General features: G+C 40.2%; 5 non-coding genes across 5 annotated transcripts; all 5 read right to left on the reverse strand.

Annotated features, from left to right (window-relative positions):
- Positions 1 to 18,324: 18,324 nt before the first annotated feature.
- Positions 18,325 to 18,396, reverse strand: trnap-cgg (transfer RNA proline (anticodon CGG)). The gene has a single exon. It is a non-coding gene; the product is annotated as a tRNA-Pro (tRNA).
- A 159-nt stretch (positions 18,397 to 18,555) lies between these two features.
- On the reverse strand, positions 18,556 to 18,627 carry trnap-agg (transfer RNA proline (anticodon AGG)). The gene has a single exon. It is a non-coding gene; the product is annotated as a tRNA-Pro (tRNA).
- A 1,349-nt stretch (positions 18,628 to 19,976) lies between these two features.
- On the reverse strand, positions 19,977 to 20,048 carry trnap-agg (transfer RNA proline (anticodon AGG)). Its single transcript has one exon. It is a non-coding gene; the product is annotated as a tRNA-Pro (tRNA).
- A 349-nt stretch (positions 20,049 to 20,397) lies between these two features.
- trnap-cgg (transfer RNA proline (anticodon CGG)) lies at positions 20,398 to 20,469 on the reverse strand. The gene has a single exon. It is a non-coding gene; the product is annotated as a tRNA-Pro (tRNA).
- Positions 20,470 to 20,628: 159 nt separating this feature from the next.
- trnap-agg (transfer RNA proline (anticodon AGG)) lies at positions 20,629 to 20,700 on the reverse strand. The gene has a single exon. It is a non-coding gene; the product is annotated as a tRNA-Pro (tRNA).
- Between the last annotated feature and the right edge of the window lie 1,334 nt (positions 20,701 to 22,034).

Consider the following 22,034-nt stretch of genomic DNA (forward strand, 5'->3'; position numbering starts at 1 on the left):
TTTGAAAAGGAAAGGTGCTTTGCAGTGACCATGGAAACGAGAAAGAAAGGAGAATGAAACTGTATGTTCTAATGGAGACATTAGAATAATTTAATTGTACAGCATTGTTTTTTGTTATTAGGGATTAAGCTATGTTTGCCATGTGGCCTAGCAGAGCTGTGTTTAAAATCAGACCTTCATTTGATACGGCAACACATAGAAAGCCTACAAAGGTCTATATCTCTTGTAAGCTTTAGGATTGGTGCATAAATATTTCATTTAAACAAATTGATTGTTGCAAATACTGATGGAGGTGTTCAATTTTACGCCTAGTTTGTCTTTCACAGAGGGCTGACTCTGCATCCACACTATCCCTACACTGCCAAGGGGAAACTCTGCACACAGCCAGTGTCTGTCTGACGAGATAGTGTTGCACACATCATAGAATGAAAAAAAGAATGTGCGTGTGGGGGGGGGGGGGGGGGGGGAGCTTCAATCATTCATCACCTCTCTCTACACCAGTGTCACATAGGTGGAGATCCAGAACCCACAAAACAAGATTCAGGGATGCTAAAACTGCAGAAACAAGACAAGGGTTGTTTTTGGGTGATTTGTCATACTTTTTGGACGGCAGACAGAAGTGTAAAGTGCTACGATTTGCTCTGGGAAAGATCTGCCAAGACCACGGGATCAGAAGCGAGGGATTTATTACCACTTGTGTGTTCTTTGTTTGTTTTGTCTTGAAAGTACTTGTTCTGCTGTTTTCATGCCAAGACAATAGTCAAGGACAAAGTAAAGCAGAAACTACAAAACACAAGCTACAAACGGTTTTGTAAATCAAAGGAAAGTGGGAAAAGTAGCTAAAAAATAAGTTATCTGATATTTATAACCAAAACACTGATAATCTGGCATATCATATAGTCAGATAATTTGGCTGAGGGGAATATTATCCCTTTCAACACATTTCAATTTGACTAAACGGACAAAATCCTAATCAAACCCAGCTGAATCCAGCAACACTGTGACCATCCAACTTAAAAATATATAAGCACTCAACTCTGTTTCTCTAGTTTACTAAAGCTCAATGTGAGTCTTATTTTCAATAACATGTCTGCAAGAGTTTGCTCTTCTTTCCATTTGCCACTTGTAAGCAGATGTAGGGCACATCAGTGATATGACTAAATAATTTAACATAAGCAAATGTTTTACTGGGGATTTAATTATGAATAGGATGCATATTTGATTTTCTCCTTTCTAGTTATCACCTCTGGGCTTTGCTAGAGAATTACTTCTCTGCAAACTAGAGTTGTGATGCAGTCTGACATTTCTCCGAATTGACCAGTCGGTACCACAGTCATGTCGATCAAGGCATTAGGAGAAGAACTGACTCAACAAACATAACCTTAAGACAAAGTGAAGAGTATTCCGCTTGCTTCGGCTTCTCACTTCAACAAGAAGCAGACAATAAACCTCCTGAACTAAACTGCCAGGATGCATCAGAGCCTCAGTTAGAAAGACTGAGGCACTGGGTCAGCGTTTCTTGTACTGTTTTAGAATGGTTTAAATCTTATCTGTAAAAAAGAAGGCTCTGTGTGTATGTTAATAACTTTGTCTTAACTTTCTCTTCTCTGGTGTGAAATATGTTGTGCCTCAGGGGGCGATCTTAGGGCCCATTTTATTTTCCTTATATGTATATTCTCCCCCTGGGGCATATGATAAATTAAGATTGTGTGTTATTTCATTTTTATGCTGATGATACACATTTGTACTTTCCCATTAAATATACAGACTGAGATATGCTGAGTTCTGTGAACACTCTCTTTTGCAACATCTTTCTCAAGTTAGGGAATGGTTGGTAATTATTTGGATCAGTTAAAGACAAGCAGCCCAATTCCACTAAAAGTTCTTGCCACTTACTCACTCCAAATCTAATTCTATTTGACAGATTCACACGATCCCTACAGTTTTTAACCCTAAAATTAAACATTGCTCATGGGTAAGTCTCTCACTGAAATTGTGCGGTGTGGTAACTTAATGCATGAAAAGGTTAGTGGAAAAAGAGTTAAGCCTGGCTCACACTGTAGGATAATCGGGCAGATTTGAGCTCCGATTCTTCCTTCCCAACCATCGCAGGGTCGCTCCCGACTCAAGGCTGCTCGGACCTGATTATCTGCTCAGATTATCTTGTAGTGTGAGTGGTACGAAGATCCAATCTTAACGTCCCAGATCTGCCCGGCGTTCGTCAGGGACGCCCCGATTTATTTCAAAGATGTTTAATATTTAGAATTTTGAATTTTGACATTTACGTCATGAAAGGGTCCGGCAGAAGTTGTGCGTGACTACAATATAATCACGAGAGACAAGGGAGGACTGTAGTCATGGCGACCAGCGGCAGGACGCAACCTGGCGTTTTTTTTTTACTTTTCTGTACAGATCATCAGTGCAGCACTTTTCTGAAACTTGTATCCATTTATCTAATTGTATGAACTTTTCTATAACCTACAACAAGTTCCACTTCCTTCTCTTTCACCAACCGTCGTCCTTCGTTTATTTTAAATGAAACTTTATTAACAGTTGTCAACACTATGTCCCGATTTCACTCATACAGTGTGAGCTCTCCGGCCGTCCCCGACAATCGGGTCGTACAGTGTGAGCACATCAATCTCAAGGTCTGGTTGGGCAACGATTCGGTCATACAGTGTGAGCTGACATGCCATTCCGACTTTTATACAATCGGGGAAGAATCGCACAGTGTGAGCCAGGCTTTAGAGAGAGGCAATTGGAGTTTATGTAGTGATGGTAAATGGACTTGAGCTTGTATAGCTTGTATTTTCTAGTCTTCTGACTAAGCGCTTGTCTCACCTACCCATTCACACTGTGATGGCAGAGGCTGCTATGTAGTGAGACCATCAGAAGTAACTAATACCATTCATATGCATTCATATGACACCAATGTAACAGCAGGAGCAATTCCGGGTTGAAGTGTCTTGCCCAAGGACACATCGAACATGTGGCTGCAGGAGCTGGGGATCGAACCCTCGAGAGACGACGACACTACCAACTGAGCCACAGCTGATTTCCCCAGAGATAATTTAGTCATTGCTGCCCTTTGAGAAGATTTTTTAAAAATGCCAATTTGGTTAAATTTGGTTGTTTTCTTGAGACAATGTATGGATGGAAAGCTTGAAGAATAAACTTCAGATTTTTCCTCGTGCAGTAGCTTATCATTTTTGATAGGCTATCATAATTTTCAGGGGATTTTGTCAAGAAATGCCCCTAAGGGTTACATTGAAGAATTTGTAATCTAGAAATGAGTAAGGTATTTTACCTGCTCCTTTGTAATATTAAATAACATTATATGCATTATATGGCACCATATGATGCTAAAAGCTACTTTCCACAGAGAAAAGTCCTGAAAACTGGATAAAATACAGAACTTGTTAGAAAAAAATATCACTACTACAAGTATAACTTACAAGAAAAGGGGCTATTTTATCATACACCAATGCAACATATAGCGCCACACCAGCAACGGCTCTGACATTGCCTTTCAAGGATATCAGAAGCAGAGCAGCTAAATCCCTCACCGCAAAGGAATGCAGCAAGTTCGTAAACACTGAATGAACCAGGGACTAAATGCAAGGTTGTGTGCTATAGAACCAACAATTCTACCGACTGAGTGAAAGCCTGCAGGGACCTTCTCCAGAAAGGAGATATGAGAGCAGAGAGTACACAATACTCTTCGGTATGCAGAGGTTAATGTGAGGTTAATGTTTAACGTTTAAGGTTGTTTTTTTATATTATTATTTGGGATATTTGGGAAATCATTTACCAACACACACACGCACGCCAAAAACAACTACAACAACAACAACAACAACAACAACAAAAACACGGCTATCTATGGGCATGACAAACTAATGAACGATCAGGACCTTGGACAGCGCCGCGGCACGTAAAGCACATACCTGCGGCAAAAGTGCTCAACCTTTACGTTGCACTTCCCACTCACAGGGTGCTTGCACCCCTTGCAGGAGACAATGGTCATATTTTTCTTGCAGTGCGTGTTTGTCTGACACTGCCTCCTTCTCAGCTCTTGTGGATGTTGTGGCTCAGTGGGCACCGACGTCAGAATGGCCTTGACACGCAGGTGTTCATCTCTCTGTTCCTTTGCCAGCTCAAGAATGAGCATGTATCTATCTGTCTATGGTCTCTATCTATCTATTTGTATATCCTATCTATCTGTATGTATATCTATCTGCTGTCTGCTCTTTGTTAAATTCCTCCGCATATACAGTACAGACCAAAAGTTTGGACACACCTTCTCATTCAAAGAGTTTTCTTTATTTTCATGACTATGAAAATTGTAGATTCACACTGAAGGCATCAAAACTATGAATTAACACATGTGGAATTATATACTTAACAAAAAAGTGTGAAACAACTGAAAATATGTCTTATATTCTAGGTTCTTCAAAGTAGCCACCTTTTGCTTTGATTACTGCTTTGCACACACTCTGCATTCTCTTGATGAGCTTCAAGAGGTAGTCACCTGAAATGGTCTTCCAACAGTCTTGAAGGAGTTCCCAGAGATGCTTAGCACTTGTTGGCCCTTTTGCCTTCACTCTGCGGTCCAGCTCACCCCAAACCATCTCGATTGGGTTCAGGTCCGGTGACTGTGGAGGCCAGGTCATCTGGCGCAGCACCCCATCACTCTCCTTCTTGGTCAAATAGCCCTTACACAGCCTGGAGGTGTGTTTGGGGTCATTGTCCTGTTGAAAAATAAATGATGGTCCAACTAAACGCAAACCGGATGGAATAGCATGCCGCTGCAAGATGCTGTGGTAGCCATGCTGGTTCAGTATGCCTTCAATTTTGAATAAATCCCCAACAGTGTCACCAGCAAAGCACCCCCAAACCATCACACCTCCTCCTCCATGCTTCACGGTGGGAACCAGGCATGTAGAGTCCATCCGTTCACCTTTTCTGCGTCGCACAAAGACACGGTGGTTGGAACCAAAGATCTCAAATTTGGACTCATCAGACCAAAGCACAGATTTCCACTGGTCTAATGTCCATTCCTTGTGTTCTTTAGCCCAAACAAGTCTCTTCTGCTTGTTGCCTGTCCTTAGCAGTGGTTTCCTAGCAGCTATTCTACCATGAAGGCCTGATTCACACAGTCTCCTCTTAACAGTTGTTCTAGAGATGTGTCTGCTGCTAGAACTCTGTGTGGCATTGACCTGGTCTCTAATCTGAGCTGCTGTTAACCTGCGATTTCTGAGGCTGGTGACTCGGATGAACTTATCCTCCGCAGCAGAGGTGACTCTTGGTCTTCCTTTCCTGGGGCGGTCCTCATGTGAGCCAGTTTCTTTGTAGCGTTTGATGGTTTTTGCGACTGCACTTGGGGACACTTTCAAAGTTTCCCCAATTTTTCGGACTGACTGACCTTCATTTCTTAAAGTAATGATGGCCACTCGTTTTTCTTTACTTAGCTGCTTTTTTCTTGCCATAATACAAATTCTAACAGTCTATTCAGTGGGACTATCAGCTGTGTATCCACCTGACTTCTGCACAACACAACTGATGGTCCCAACCCCATTTATAAGGCAAGAAATCCCACTTATTGAACCTGACAGGGCACACCTGTGAAGTGAAAACCATTTCAGGTGACTACCTCTTGAAGCTCATCAAGAGAATGCAGAGTGTGTGCAAAGCAGTAATCAGAGCAAAAGGTGGCTACTTTGAAGAAACTAGAATATAAGGCGTATTTTCAGTTGTTTTACACTTTTTTGTTAAGTATATATTTCCACATGTGTTAATTCATAGTTTTGATGCCTTCAGTGTGAATCTACAATGTCAATAGTCATGAAAAGAAAGGACACTCATTGAATGAGAAGGTGTGTCCAAACTTTTGGTCTGTACTGTATATGAAGTCTAGAAATAGAAACAATAACTAATAAAAATGAATACGACGCGCGAAAACAATCCAGGGAAATGTATCATTTTCAACTGCCGTCAATATGAAGGCGGTGGCGGTTAAATCAAGAAATCTTGTGTGTTTTATTTTAGTTACACATAGACTTCAGAAAACATACAGGACACATATTTAAGAAAACATATTGGATGAGAGTCTCTTGGTTTTTATTTAAAAAGAGTTATTTGTATTCTAAAAACCCAAACCGCCCATCAGACGGTCTTGGCGGTTCTAGTGTTAACACTCCTCAGGAGTCGAGAGGGATTTTTTTAAAAAGGCAGTTTTGCTATGTTGAGCGCCTGCACTCTCTCTCTCACGCGCTCTCTCTCCCCTGCTCCCTCTTGCTCTCTCAGGCACGCAGCAATTTTATGAATAAATGAAAAATAAAATAAGAACAGGTCAGAAATATACTTGGGCCCAGGTATAGTGTTTGTGTGGGAAACACTGGAGACTAAATATTTTTATTACTAAACAGGTTGTTGGTATAAAGTTGTCATTTTTTTTGTGCTGCACTTTTTTTTTTATTTGGGAAAATGTCAGAGTTGTGTGGAGTTTAAGTGCCAGTTCTAGCGATAGCCCTTAGTAGTTCTATAGTGTGGCTGCCAGCAGTCAATAATAAATAAATGTGTGTAGAAATAGGCCTACAGTGTATTTTAACATCTACCATAATGGTGGTACTTAGAGAGCCAAATATTTTCGGAGGTGGTACGCAGTCTAAAAAGTTTGAGAACCACTGGCCTACAGCAATGAGTGATTTTGTGATTTCGTTTTACCTATTTGGTGAATATCGATAACATAAAGGAGATTAAGTTAGCCAAAAAAGCACACAGGTAGAAAAAAGCTGAACTTAACGTAGTCAAAGAGCCATATAGACAATAAAACTAAAAGAAAAAGAAGGTGATTATTCAACTAACATTCATCACTGGCATGTAATAATTATCATATGGAAGGTACAGTAGATGCTGGATGTCTTTTTGTTGTATTTAGGCACACCAATGTTGTGTTTTTGCACGTCTAAACAGAAAAATAATATTTGTGGTGTATTTTGGGATGCTTGTTCTATCCCGAACATTTTTATGACAAAGAACTAACCAGAAAGAAACAACACATTTTTCCATGTACACTAGCTGAACTCAACTTTATTTATACAGCACCACAAAAAAACATGTAGCCAGAGAGGAACAAAGAGATGGGAATAAGAACAGAAAGAACAAGAGTTTATACTCAAGTGCTCGATAAGTTTACTATACCTGAACATGTTTTCAATAAAGAAATATCAGTGTTGGAGCAACTTTGCAACCTTGCCTGTTATGTGTTTTTAATGCTTCGCTCTCTGGGGAACATGTTGCATATACGAGCAGCTTTTCTGTATACTGAAGTGAATAAAGTTTCATACACCACCCTCAAACTGAGTACACTTGATGTCCTAATACACACTGAAATACAGTTCTCTAATCCCTATATCTTAGTCAAGCTGAACACATCTTATTTGAAGAAGGTGACAACCAAGAGGCTCCTAGATGATGGAGCTGACACATCCGGATAGCTCTGATGTCCCCGAACTGAAGCTTGAACTCTTGCCACACTATCAGTATAAGAGTGCTTTTGAAGTGAGTGGAAAGAAGTTAAATCCAGAGGCAACTCATCTGTAAGCAAACTGTGATTTAGTATAGGCACAGCTAACCTAATGAGCATGATCATGTTTCACTTTTGATGCTAATCATACTGTATCATACTGAAAATGGAAGGGCAGAAGATGAGATTCAATACCAAATCTCTGAACAGAGACCTGATGATTTAACTTCATTGAACACATTTTTTTTAATTTACCTTGGAAAACAAAAGAAAGATTAAAACGCTTCAAACACCTTTATCACATCCAACATGTAAGACAGGTGTTTTATTCGGCATACAGACTTGATTTTTCAAACTCTTGGACTGCAGAATATTGCAAGTGAATAGAGGGAAGCAATGTGAAGCATCATTTATCACAGGGTGGTTTCAGGTCTGCAGTGAAATTCCCAGGCAGATGGCTGATCACCAACAAGTCTTGTTCTGCCTGAGGTTTCTGCCTGTTGAAAGGAAGTTCCTCCTTGTTACGTTTGTCAAGACCTTACTCTTGAGAGATTAAAGCTGACGTGAGGAACTTATTATGCTGAGGACCATTGTGGATGAAGCAGTGCCAATATGCTGATCCAGACCTGCACATTGTGTTCTAAGTTTTTTTTTGACAACAAATGTCATCCTGCTGTCTTTTAACGGTCAAATATATCACTCATGAGAATTCTCACTGAGAAAGATTTAAACAAGAGGACAGAGTGTTACTATTTAGGCATGTCTCATATCTGGGGTCTTCCTTGAAAAATGCGCAAGTGAGTTGAGTGTCCACTTGAGGCTGGCTCCAGGAATCCTGGAAGTCACATACACACCACGGCCAAAAAATCATTTTTTTACAGCAGAAATTAACATGTTTACAGTCTGGGACAAAGATTGTCATAGGTCTGGTTAGCTATTGTCAGCATGGGCACACACTGTACGGGGGGTGATTTTTTTTTTTAAACGGCATGTTATCCATAGTTAGGTACATAGCTGACATGATTGACAGGTGGGCGCGATGTAACGGTTTGTCAAGAGTCTTAAATGCTTTATATGCGATTTTTTCATCCAGCAGATGTCGCCCTTGAGCACCAGCATGAAACCAAAACAACTTGCGCTGCATTGTTGTGTTAGCATGCTAATGCTAGCGATCTTTATTATGCTCGTATCTTCACACTGCATGTAAATTTACCCGAAATGAGCGTGATCTAGAAACACAGTTAAGCAGTGAGTACAGTGTGTTATACTTCTTTTCTCTAGTCCCTCAATTAAACAACTTTTATTCGCGAGGGGAGGAGTCAGCCGGCCGTCCCGACGATATAAACAAACTGAAGATAGGACTCGGAAAACTCGGAAAACATCACAGACAGTGGGACTCGGGTGTTACACCCATTGTAGACAGTCATTACTCACAGAGTTATTTTCAGAGGATATACTTGATTTATATTACATTTAAGTGTGAAAAATTACATATAAAGCCTTTAAAACCGGCCACAGCTCCAGCTCTCAGCCTGTTACCCCCAATTCACACATCCGCGGTCCGTCAGTTCCACGGTTTTGCTCCGTCGGGCGGCTCGCACCCATTCACACTGGATCCGTTTTTTGGGACGTCAGCGCACCCATGACACATCACAGGAGAACTACAGGATCCTGGGGGAATAAAGAGAAAAAACATGCAAACAACGTGCTGCTTTGTCTTTCTGAGGATGCATTGTCGTTAATTCGGTCTCTGTTTTGACGTAATGTTGATGAAAAGTGATGAAAAATACGATCGCGAGTCCGTATATTGTGTTTTATTTTGAAATTGACCGGATGTTCTGTGCGTTTCCTTCTGACTTCCTGTCCGGGCTGTCATATTCTGTCCAGCTTGACGCGTGCCTGCAGCGTACTCCGGCGAAAATAGACTCGCTGCGTATTTGAAACGGAGCAGAGCGCAGTGCCGTCGGTGGCACGCGCCGGAGACGGACCGCAGCGCGCCCTGTGTGAACACAATGATTGACTAGAGTGGCAGCTAAGTACAATGTAGTGCGCGGCGCTGACGTACCGCGCCGCGCACAGAGTATGTGGGAATTGGGTGTAAGCTTGACTGAAAGTTAGGCTGAGACATAATTTCCAACATGGAGGCTGCTGCCGATGAGCTTCCGGAGCCCCCTATACAGTATCAGATGGGTGTCATCACTCAGGCGTCGCCCATTAATATTTACAGTCTATGCTTTGACCTCCTTCTTTGACCTCTGTCTTTAAAAAAAACAGCTGTTTATGCTCAAACAGGAAGATAGGAACTGGAGTGCCTGTGGCTGAAGGAAGGAAGGCTAAACAGTATGGAGAAATTAAGAAACATTGCTTCTTATTTGCTCGGTCTAGTAGTTGACTCTTTTCTCAAGTTGATGCTTTCAGCTCAAACTTTACTTCTGTTGAAATTCTATATTCCGAAATAATGACTGGAGCAATTGGCTTCTTATATTTAGACAATTACACAGCAGTGTTTCGATGTTCAAAATATCAAACTTCCCATAATTGTTCAGTTGAGTGGTATTCTGCTTTGTAATGCAGGCTGTAGAGGACAGGAGAAGATGGAGGGCAAAGGAGCAGAGAAGGAGTTTGGAAAGCAGAGTGCAGGAGCAGCACCATAGACAGCTGAGAGTCAGTGGTGCTAATGTGGGGTCTGAGTGTGTAACCTCACTCTCAGTGCGCTCTGATTAAAGAATGATTTATAGGCCTGCTGGAGAGCCCGCTCAGCAATCCGTCTCCTCAATGAGATTTTTTTTTCCCTCTTTCGAGGGGTTTGGTAAATCAAGCCATCTCAGAGAGGATCTCGGGTGGACAATGTCAATGTGTTACTGAGAGGGAGCCATTAAATGCTATCATCAGGATAGCATGAGGGGGGGCTCACAGGTGAACGCAGACACTTGTTTGTCACAACCAGTGCTGGCCCTGACTGCCTCAGAAGGAATAAATCAGCCTATGGACATGTTTCAGCATCTAGCATTCACACAAACTGATCATCACACTTACAGTCTCCAGTTTGTGCATGTTTGCATTATAAGATTTGAGAGGTGCTTGAATGCAACGTTTATTTTTCCTTTCTTTGTTTTCATCGTATAAAGTTCACTTTATTCAAATTGAACATTTTTTTCAGACCTAGATGCACATCCTCTAAGGGTTTTGTCACTGCCAACATATTCTGTTATCAAGTCAATTTCTTATCTACAATGGAGACCTTAGATCTATCCAGATGCGGCTAATGCCAAGCATTCTAACATGCTCATGTAGGCTGTGACCATTGATCCTATAATGCAATCTGGTATCCTATAGGCAACCCAGCTGTGGCTGATCAGAACCCTGCTGCTGCCCAGGGTGGCTTTTGGCTCCTCTCCGCCATTGCTATCTTGAGATGCTTTCTGCCTCTTTAGTGGTTCTGTGGGTGGCTTTCCTCACACTCTCTCCCTCAATGCCAACATATCTGAAGGCCCTGATCAGGAAGCAAGCACCATTCCCCTACAACCAGCCTCCCCTTGGAGACACTTTGCTGTCCGTCCTGTTCGCTTGCAGTCAGTCGCTCTCTACTTCTGATTGAGATAGCGGCCTGTTTGTTCCTGAAATATCACTTCAAACATACATTTCACTAAAAACATTGCTGACACTTTTTAGCGGTACAAATGCCAGTAGATAAAAGGACAGGGATCACCAAAGTCTGTAGGGTTTATCTTCTAAAAACCATGGATTTAGAATATCGTACACTTGATCTCAAGATACTTTGCAGGAGGGGAGAAACCTCAAAGACGCGGATGGCACAAATCTAGTATTCATCTTCTGCAAGTAACAACATTTCACAGCAATATTTTAGACTGACATCATACCAGCTACCAGTGATGTGAGATTAAATCAACCTGCTTTCAGGTTAAAATAAATGCATTGAGGGGAGCTGGTTTAGATCAGTCGGTTGAGCAGGTCTCAGTGGGGAGATCTCTGTCACACTAGTCGTAGATTCGACTTCCGATCTATCACTATCTGGTGCCTTACATCCCAGATTCTTCTTACATCATTTATGTTTTGTGTCATTGCTTAGTTCTCCTGTCAAATAAAGGCAAACTGGCCCAAAAAGTAATCTTGAAAAAAAAAAAAAAAATTTGTTGTAGTAATGAACATTAGTATCTCAGCTTTACATGTCACAGGACACTAAGACACCAAAACTCATTTATAGACACACTAGAAATCTCCCTCATTGTCCGAAGATCTCTGCACAGCAAAAACTTCTGATGGGAAGTCACTGCAGAGTTCTCTGACACACCATCAGTCATGAACAAATCCTCTCCAGACTGAATCTTCTCTATCAAATGCTGCCAGGTCATTTGTGCAAAGCCTGCTGTATGACAAAGTGATCTGAATCACAAGTGCAATGGTTTCTACAAAATATGAACAGCATGTCATTATCTGCAAAGAAAATTATATATATATTTGGTTATACGATATTAAATTTGATCAACCTGGTTTATAGTAAGGCTGCATTGAATTTTGTATTCCACCACTGTCGCCGTTTTATTAGGCAAGGCACACAGCAGCAGCTCCGTGTTATGTTTCCCAATCATGTCTCCCTGTTTACCCAATTACATTAATTAGAATGCACTGTATTTACATAACCCAGAACAAATAAGCCATCGAACTCAACCTGTTATTAAGCATCGAGGAAAATAATTACTCGACCTACTCATTGTCACAAAGAAATCTGTTACACAGAAGCCTGCTTATTGGATTAAATAAAACTCCATTTGAGTTCTATGATTTGATTATTAAAGACCCAAGAATTCACAAAATCATATTCAATCATGGAAGATTTATAGATTCATACATTTCAAAATGTGAAAAGGTTGATGGAGGCGGAAATATTGTAACAATTTGCTACCCAATAAGAAAGTACACTACATGTATTATCAACCCAGACTTGATCCCCCTTTAAAAGATCACAAAGAGAAATATTTGAAGGGAGTGCAAGCCTGAACATACATGTCGATGTTTGAAACCAATTTTTGATGCAATATCTTAATCCACAGTTGTAACATTAACTGTAACTGTCAGATAGGGGAACTGAAAAACAGTTGAAAATACAATATTTCCTTTAGAAATGTCGGTAAAAGTACAAGCTGGCAAAAAAAAAAAAATCATTCAAATACAAGTACCTTTAAATCACTTTGAGTTACTGCAGTAAATAGAACTAGTTATTTCCCAACATTGGTTACAATATATGGAGCTCAGCGTAAGTTCAAGCAGGAAGACTGGTTATATTCTCTCACACATTTATTAAGTTTCTTCATTCAACTTAGACACTCCCTCTCTACCACTTCCACCATCTCCCTGCTCTAGTGATCAGCTGACTTGGGGCGTTTACTCTTTAAATAATAATCCAACCTGACTCTGCCACAACCTCTCTCAACAAATCATCCTGCCGTGGTCATATTTTAAAACCTGTGCTCGCTCTTCCACGGTCAGTTTGTCAATTCAGTGCGATTGCTGCGACCCTCCTCCTCTGCCCCGGTCACCTCCATGCTCAGCAGAGTTCAGATACAGCCTCAGAAACCCACTCTTCATCACATCCTGCCGTCTTCTTACCACCACCACCAGTGTCTAGTCATCATATCGGGGTATCCTATCCTGCTGTCGGCCTCATTACCCCTCTGAGTCCATGAAGTCACCATGATGGAGTCTAATCCCCAAAGACACATTTATTTCCTAAATTGTTAAATAAATAATTCTTAATTCTTAATTAAGTCTCTCCTGATTGAAATATTTTCACAGATAAAATATAACTTATTATTACACCGTATGTCCTTCAGGCCTGATTTATTCCATCATAACTCTTTCACTTATCTTGCAGATGTCACTGACATCTCAACAGCAGCAACATTAATGCAAAACTGTCCTTCACAAAAACAAAAGTCAGACATGCCAATGTGACAGAGTCTTTGATCCTGTCAATAACAATGCAAACAAAGCCAGAGGAGGGTGAACAAAGATGTTCCCGCCGTGTGCCTTCACTCTGTATTTTCAAATTCGGCCTTTAACAATGTAGCCCACGTACCAGGCTAACCTGCCTGAATAACAGTTATTAACTTGGGCAGACAGCTTGCTCATCATTACGGCACAAGGAGAGGGCAGGCAGTGAATACTTGAAGGTGCTTAAAAGGCGACGAACACAATATATTTCTCTGCTGATTAGCCTACGACGAGCAAAAAAAACAAAACAGTGGTGATCATACCTGAAGATGACCATGGCCTGTGTTAGAAGATCAGAATAATACTTAAATGTTCTCAAGTGTTAGCTCTCTTCTTGCATATTCCAGCAAAAAACATTCTATCCTTTAGAGTTAAACTGAGACTGTTTGTCTTTGGCACTTTCCTCTGTCACATTACAGCATTGAGTGTGTGTCTGTGTGTGTGTGTGTGTGTGTGTGTGTGTGTGTGTGTGTGTGTGTGTGTGTGTGTGTGTGTGTGATTAACCAGGTTGTCCAAACAAGGCAGGCCTGCACACAATATGTTCTGAATATGTAATTTTATTTTTTTCTCTAGAGAAGGAGTGTGCAGGTTCTTTTGCAACAGAGTTGTCTCCCTGGAAAAAGTGCAATTATAATATTAAAGCTGTCTCCACCAGTGACCTTTATGCATTTGCTCTGTATGCTATTACACTCAATCAAGAAAGGTCAGCAGTTTACGTGGGCCCCATACAAAACCTTTTCTTTTTTTTTTAACTCTTATGTTGACTGTTTGTACAACTGGAGTTTGTCACTTCAGAGAAAAATGAAATCACCACGTCCCGAAACCTACGCTCCTCGGGCATTGTCCTGCTGTCCACTCCATAACCACACACCAGACTCTGCACATTAGGAGACAGGTCCCTTCAGTGTCACAGCGCCCCACACCTCTCTGGAACACCTTCTCCTCAGACATACGCAGTGCCCTATGTTTGGAAATTATCCAAAGACTTCTCAAACAACATCTGTTCTCCACAGCCTACAACCTCCCTTGACGTCTCCCATCCATCTGCGACCTCTCTCAGTTTTGATTTTGTTCTTTGTCTGGTCCCTCCACCATTTAAAGCATCTATAGGTCTCTTGGAAGGCGCTATATGAATTCAATCTATTATTTCTTGCTAAATTAAGCCCTATATGGTTAATTGTAAAATCTACAAAATCACCTTTGAGTAGAAATTAATTTGGATATATCTACTGATCTTAAAATAGATGTTTAGAATTTTTGATATAACAGCCTTTGTTGTAAGTAAAATACATTAGTGGTCTGACAAAGTGCTGATGATGTAGCCCTAATAGACATTAAATTAAATAAGAGTTGATATATTTATAAAAGGATCCATCATTCATTTACTGCACTATATTTCTTTTGATATGAATTAAAAAATCAGCGAGCCTGTCGTCTGGCGGTTATATTCAGTAAAGTTAACGTTTTTGTCAGACTAATCATGCAATCACGATGATGGTAACACACAGCAGCAGTGACAGAACAGCTCCAGAGGACTGTCTGCTTTGCATAGTCATGTCAGTGCTTGAGAAGGGAGCCACTTGGTGGGCAAACTCTGAATTTCCCTCACAATGGACCTGCCAAATAAAATGAACAGCAGGAAAAATGTGCAGAACTTCTCATAGTCTTTAGTCTTAATACTGTCTCTTAGATAGTCCAAACCTGCACTGACTTCATTTATATATGGCACAATATAAATCCAGGGGAACAATGGAATTATTTAGATATTTCAACATTGTAAAACAACCAACATTGCATTGTTTATTTGTATATTATTGTTTATATTAATTGGCATTCAAGATAAAATATGAATTCTATATTTTATTAGTCTACCTCCTTTTGTTAAATGATTGAATCATCATTTTAAAAACCTTTAATTTATTGTTTATCATGAAGTACTCCGACCCACTTCCTGTTGGCGCTGCAGAAACAAACCCAGTTCTTTGTTCAGTGGAAAAACAAAAGCATTGGCTATAAATCTTTTTTTTTTTACATTTAACGCTTAATTTTGACAGTTATTTGATGTCACATTTAAAACAGACCTGGTCAAGAGAACAGCAGCAAAAGGGCATGATTTTCATCAATGCATTAATAAAGTATACTATAGGAAATGCTGCAGTAAAAACTTCAAGTGTAAAGTTGAAACTGGCAGAACAATTTTAAAATATGTACAGGAATAAATCCCAACATGTTTTCCTTCAGTCATCCTATAAACAAGGGGGCGCCGGTAGCCAGGGTTAGTGTGTGTGACCCATGTTTAGAGGCTGTAGCTCTCCAGCTGGAGGGCCTGGGAACAAATCCGGCCTGTGGCTCCTTTTCCTCACGTCGTTCCCCTCCCTCTCTCTCTCCCCTGTGTCTGACTCGATCTACTGTCCTGTCTACATAAAGGAATAAAAACTCCTAGTCAAGTTAGGCTGAGGGGGAAGGGAAGGACACAATCTGTTTGACCAACTTCTGTACTGACTGGAGAGATGGAAAAAGAAAAGATTCCTGTTGACATAGGCCATAGCATCAGTTTGAGATTGAACTGGATAGGTATGCAGTAGGTCTAGGGTTGATTACTGGCTTTGAGTGTTAGAGCTCCATTTAACACAGCGACCAACAGGTACAGAAAGCTGAAGAATTCAAAACATCCCTAAAGTCAAGGACCGGCAAGAAAGTGGCAGCAAAAAGTCATACAAAGCACGGTATTTTTACTTTTTAGATGCCCAACGATAAATTAAGTTAGTTATAAAAGATGATCAATGTGGGTTTTTTTTTTTTAAATATGTAAAGCACTTCTTACTTTGCTTCCCTATTTACTAAAATGATAAATATGTAAATAAAAAGGAAAACATTAATATTTACCTCTGAAATGTGGTGTATAGGTGGGAAGTCTCATTTATGAAAATAAAAATCAGTTTATCTCATATATTAATAAAATGTTTTAATTTGTAATTATTTGTTATCTGTAAACCCTTTTCATTTGCTAAAATTATTATGCCCTCAAGTCTCAATTTTAGAGAGAAGATAGGAGGTCAGAGGGGGAATAAGTAAGAACGCCCTCATGTAAAGATGAATACTAAAAATGTAATTTTGTTATCACAATTAATTCTGCAAAGGATTTGATCACCTGGTTTCTGATTTCTTTTCACTGCAAGTTATTCCAAGAGGAGAGGAGAGGAGAGGCTAGGAGAGGAGAGGAGAGGAGAGAGGAGAGGAGGGGTTATTTAAGGCCGTGGAACCTTCTAATTTTTCTTCTTTTGCTCTTGAACTTTGAAGTTCAAATCCTAAATGTGAAGATGACTTTGGAAAGAAAACATCTTTAACACTTCTGTTAAACTTTTCGACATTACAGGAAAGCTGACAGATCTGGAGATGGCCTTCAGCAGACCACTCATTGACGACGGGAGGAGCCGCTCATCTGGAGGGAAACCGTGCAGGTAAGACAACCTTTTCAGCCTAATGACTGCTGACTAATGTAGTGTTTATCCTAACTAATACAATTGAAGCTTAACAAGTAATCTAGACAGTGGAATATATACACAACATAAATTATAATATAAAGGTGTTTAAGTGGTGTTATTATAGACAGCTGCAAATTATTCTGAAAAAGGAAGACAAGGTATTTTTGAACAGTTAAAGAGATGATATGGACCGTATATTCACAGGTCAATTATTCCAGTCTGAGGAAGCTTCACACATGACGGCTTTCTTTGCTGTTGATTTTGAGACTGCTGGTACTGCAAAAAAAGAAAAGAAAAGAGCTGCGTGGAGTGTCTCTTTAAGTTTTGATATTCTAGCCGCCACAGTCCAGCTAGCTGTTACAACATGATAAGAGGATTGAGTATGCAGGTGATTTCTCAGCTCATTAGATATTTATACATTTCTTTGTTTGGTATTTTCAATCAGGTTAAGTTTTATATTAGTAACTCAAACTGTTCAGCCATACAGTTAAACTCATGTCAGGCTATATTGTGACATTTGAAAAAAAACATTGAAACAATTACATCCAAAAAATAAAGTTGGCTTTGATGCATTTGATGATTTGGGATGAACAGAAAGTAGAGCCGCTCTGAGACTGCTATAAATGTGTTGGAATATAAAAATCGGCATGTTTTATTTTCTTATCTATTGCTTGCATTTGTCCAGTTGAAGTGAAATACATGTTCAGCTAGATTGAGAAAAGCTGACCGGTCTTAACCACTCATGACTGTTACACTGTTTGGTTAAAGTGACTGTGGTGCAGTTACATCATTTAAATTCAAGTTACAGTAACTGTGTCACGAGTACAACATGTCTACTCTTCTTCTAAAAATAACATCTGAACGGTGTAAGTAAGTTCAGGCGTATGCAACGTACAAAAAATGATACCATGTAAGAATGACCTCTAAACTGAGGAGCATGATGGTTTGTACGTGGACTCAAAACAAAAATGTGCCAGACACAAATATCAATAAAGTTTGTGGTTTCCTAACTGAGATTAGGATCATCTCAAAGATAATAGGCATAGTGAAATTATACTCTAGATCAGGGGTCTCCAACCTTTTTTCATCTGAGAGCTACTTTCAAAAAATGAAAGTGGCCAAGGGCTACTTGCATCAAATCGTTTGCATTCATTTACATAGCTCAGCTGAATTAAGCTACTGTTTGTACATGTGTGAAATTGCAATAAGCCCTTCTTCAGAAATGAACAGTACATCAGGGAACTATGCATTTCTTTCAAATCGGTAACCAATCATGACACAGTGACTTTTCCAGAGATCGGGCTCATCCGGGATTTGAACCTGGGACCTTTCGCACCCGAAGCGAGAATCATACCCCTAGACCAACGAGCCACAAAATTGGAATTTCTATAGAAATTCTGACCGAAATTTCTGTAAAGCCATGAAAATGCATTTTGAAGCCATGGATATCAAAACATTTTCTTTCACAACTGCAAAATGAAAGGAATCCATTGCTACTGTAATCATGACACCGTGACTTTTCAATAGCTTGGGCTCGTCCGGGATTTGAACCCGGGACCTCTCGCACCCTAAGCGAGAATCATACCCCTAGACCAACGAGCCACAAAAGCTCAGTTTCGATAGAAATTCTGACCGAAATTTCTGTAAAGCCATGAAAATGCATTTTGGAGCCATGGGATCATATCAAAACATTTCTTGCACAACTGCAAAATGAAAGGAATCCATTGCTATGGCTGTCAATACAAATCAAGGACGTTTCAGAAACCATAAGGTTTTTGCAGAAGAAGGGTGGGAATTCACAACTCCTACAAGGTGAGGTGAACTTCACTTTGTAAAAAAATGGGAACTTGACTGCTACCTTCTAGAGCAGGGGTCTCCAACCTTTTTTCATCTGAGAGCTACTTTCAAAAAATGAAAGTGGCCAAGGGCTACTTGCATCAAATCGCTTGCATTCATTTACATAGCTCAGCTGAATTAAGCTACTGTTTGTACATGTGTGAAATTGCAATAAGCCAATGCTTATCAATAATCTTAAATTCACATCAATGTCCAAGAAAACATTAGTACTTCATACTTGTTTTTATGGGCCAAATATATGGATAGTGGGAAGAGGTGCATTTACTGTCGTCAGATTTTTATTTTTAACACAGTCGGTCAACTGTAAGCGACTTAAAACCTGCCTGTGGGAGACCAGTAGCTCCCGAGCTACCTGTTGGAGACCCCAGTTCTAGAGAAATGCTCAGCATATTGGGGAACCATGCTTCTTTGCAATTCGGTAACCAATCATGACACCTGAATAGCTTGGGCTTGTCTGGGATTTGAACCCGGGACCTCTCGCACCCAAAGCGAGAATCATACCCCTAGACCAACGAGCCACAAAATTTGACTTTTAATAGGAAATTTAACAAATTTCTGAAATCCCCAAAAAATGCATTTTGAAGCCTTGGGATCATATCAAAACCTTTTCTTGCACAACTGCAAAATGAAAGGAATCCATTGCTATGGATGTCCGTAACATGCAATGATGTTTCAGAAAGCCTCGGGATTTTGTAGAAGAGTGGAAAATCAAAATTCATACATGGTGCAGTGAACCTAGCTTCACTTTAAATAAAATCTCAACCTTGACTGGAACCTTCTTCAGAAATGAACAGTACATCGGGGAACTATGCATTTCTTTCAAATCGGTAACCTATCATGACACAGTGACTTTTCCAGAGATTGGGCTCTTCTGGGATTTGAACCCGGGACCTCTCGCACCCTAAGCGAGAATCATACCCCTAGACCAACGAGCCACAAAAGTTCAATTTCGATAGAAATTCTGACCGAAATTTCTGTAAAGCCATGAAAATGCATTTTGAAGCCATGGATATCAAAACATTTTCTTTCACAACTGCAAAATGAAAGGAATCCATTGCTACTGTAATCATGACACCGTGACTTTTCAATAGCTTGGGCTCGTCCGGGATTTGAACCCGGGACCTCTCGCACCCTAAGCGAGAATCATACCCCTAGACCAACGAGCCACAAAAGTTCAATTTCGATAGAAATTCTGACCGAAATTTCTGTAAAGCCATGAAAATGCATTTTGGAGCCATGGGATCATATCAAAACATTTCTTGCACAACTGCAAAATGAAAGGAATCCATTGCTATGGATGTCCGTAACATGCAATGATGTTTCAGAAAGCCTCGGGATTTTGTAGAAGAAGAGTGGAAAATCAAAATTCATACATGGTGCAGTGAACCTAGCTTCACTTTAAATAAAATCTCAACCTTGACTGGAACCTTCTTCAGAAATGAACAGTACATCGGGGAACTACGCATTTCTTTCAAATCGGTAACCAATCATGACACAGTGACTTTTCCAGAGATTGGGCTCGTCTGGGATTTGAACCCGGGACCTCTCGCACCCGAAGCGAGAATCATACCCCTAGACCAACGAGCCACAAAATTGGAATTTCTATAGAAATTCTGACCGAAATTTCTGTAAAGCCATGAAAATGCATTTTGAAGCCATGGATATCAAAACATTTTCTTTCACAACTGCAAAATGAAAGGAATCCATTGCTACTGTAATCATGACACCGTGACTTTTCAATAGCTTGGGCTCGTCCGGGATTTGAACCTGGGACCTCTCGCACCCTAAGCGAGAATCATACCCCTAGACCAACGAGCCACAAAAGTTCAGTTTCGATAGAAATTCTGACCGAAATTTCTGTAAAGCCATGAAAATGCATTTTGGAGCCATGGGATCATATCAAAACATTTCTTGCACAACTGCAAAATGAAAGGAATCCATTGCTATGGCTGTCAATACAAATCAAAGACGTTTCAGAAACCATAAGGTTTTTGCAGAAGAAGGGTGGGAATTCACAACTCCTACAAGGTGAGGTGAACTTCACTTTGTAAAAAAATGGGAACTTGACTGCTACCTTCTAGAGCAGGGGTCTCCAACCTTTTTTCATCTGAGAGCTACTTTCAAAAAATGAAAGTGGCCAAGGGCTACTTGCATCAAATCGCTTGCATTCATTTACATAGCTCAGCTGAATTAAGCTACTGTTTGTACATGTGTGAAATTGCAATAAGCCAATGCTTATCAATAATCTTAAATTCACATCAATGTCCAAGAAAACATTAGTACTTCATACTTGTTTTTATGGGCCAAATATATGGATAGTGGGAAGAGGTGCATTTACTGTCGTCAGATTTTTATTTTTAACACAGTCGGTCAACTGTAAGCGACTTAAAACCTGCCTGTGGGAGACCAGTAGCTCCCGAGCTACCTGTTGGAGACCCCAGTTCTAGAGAAAAGCTCAGCATATTGGGGAACCATGCTTCTTTGCAATTCGGTAACCAATCATGACACCTGAATAGCTTGGGCTTGTCTGGGATTTGAACCCGGGACCTCTCGCACCCAAAGCGAGAATCATACCCCTAGACCAACGAGCCACAAAATTTGACTTTTAATAGGAAATTTAACAAATTTCTGAAATCCCCAAAAAATGCATTTTGAAGCCTTGGGATCATATCAAAACCTTTTCTTGCACAACTGCAAAATGAAAGGAGTCCATTGCTATGGATGTCCGTAACATGCAATGATGTTTCAGAAAGCCTCGGGATTTTGTAGAAGAGTGGAAAATCAAAATTCATACATGGTGCAGTGAACCTAGCTTCACTTTAAATAAAATCTCAACTTGACTGGAACCTTCTTCAGAAATGAACAGTACATTGGGGAACTATGCATTTCTTTCAAATCGGTAACCTATCATGACACAGTGACTTTTCCAGAGATTGGGCTTTTCCGGGATTTGAACCCGGTACCTCTCGCACCCGAAGCGAGAATCATACCCCTAGACCAACGAGCCACAAAACTGGAATTTCTATAGAAATTCTGACCGAAATTTCTGTAAAGCCATGAAAATGCATTTTGAAGCCATGGATATCAAAACATTTTCTTTCACAACTGCAAAATGAAAGGAATCCATTGCTACTGTAATCATGACACCGTGA

This window comes from Labrus mixtus, chromosome 20, assembly GCF_963584025.1.
Source record: "Labrus mixtus chromosome 20, fLabMix1.1, whole genome shotgun sequence".
Lineage (NCBI taxonomy): Eukaryota > Metazoa > Chordata > Actinopteri > Labriformes > Labridae > Labrus > Labrus mixtus.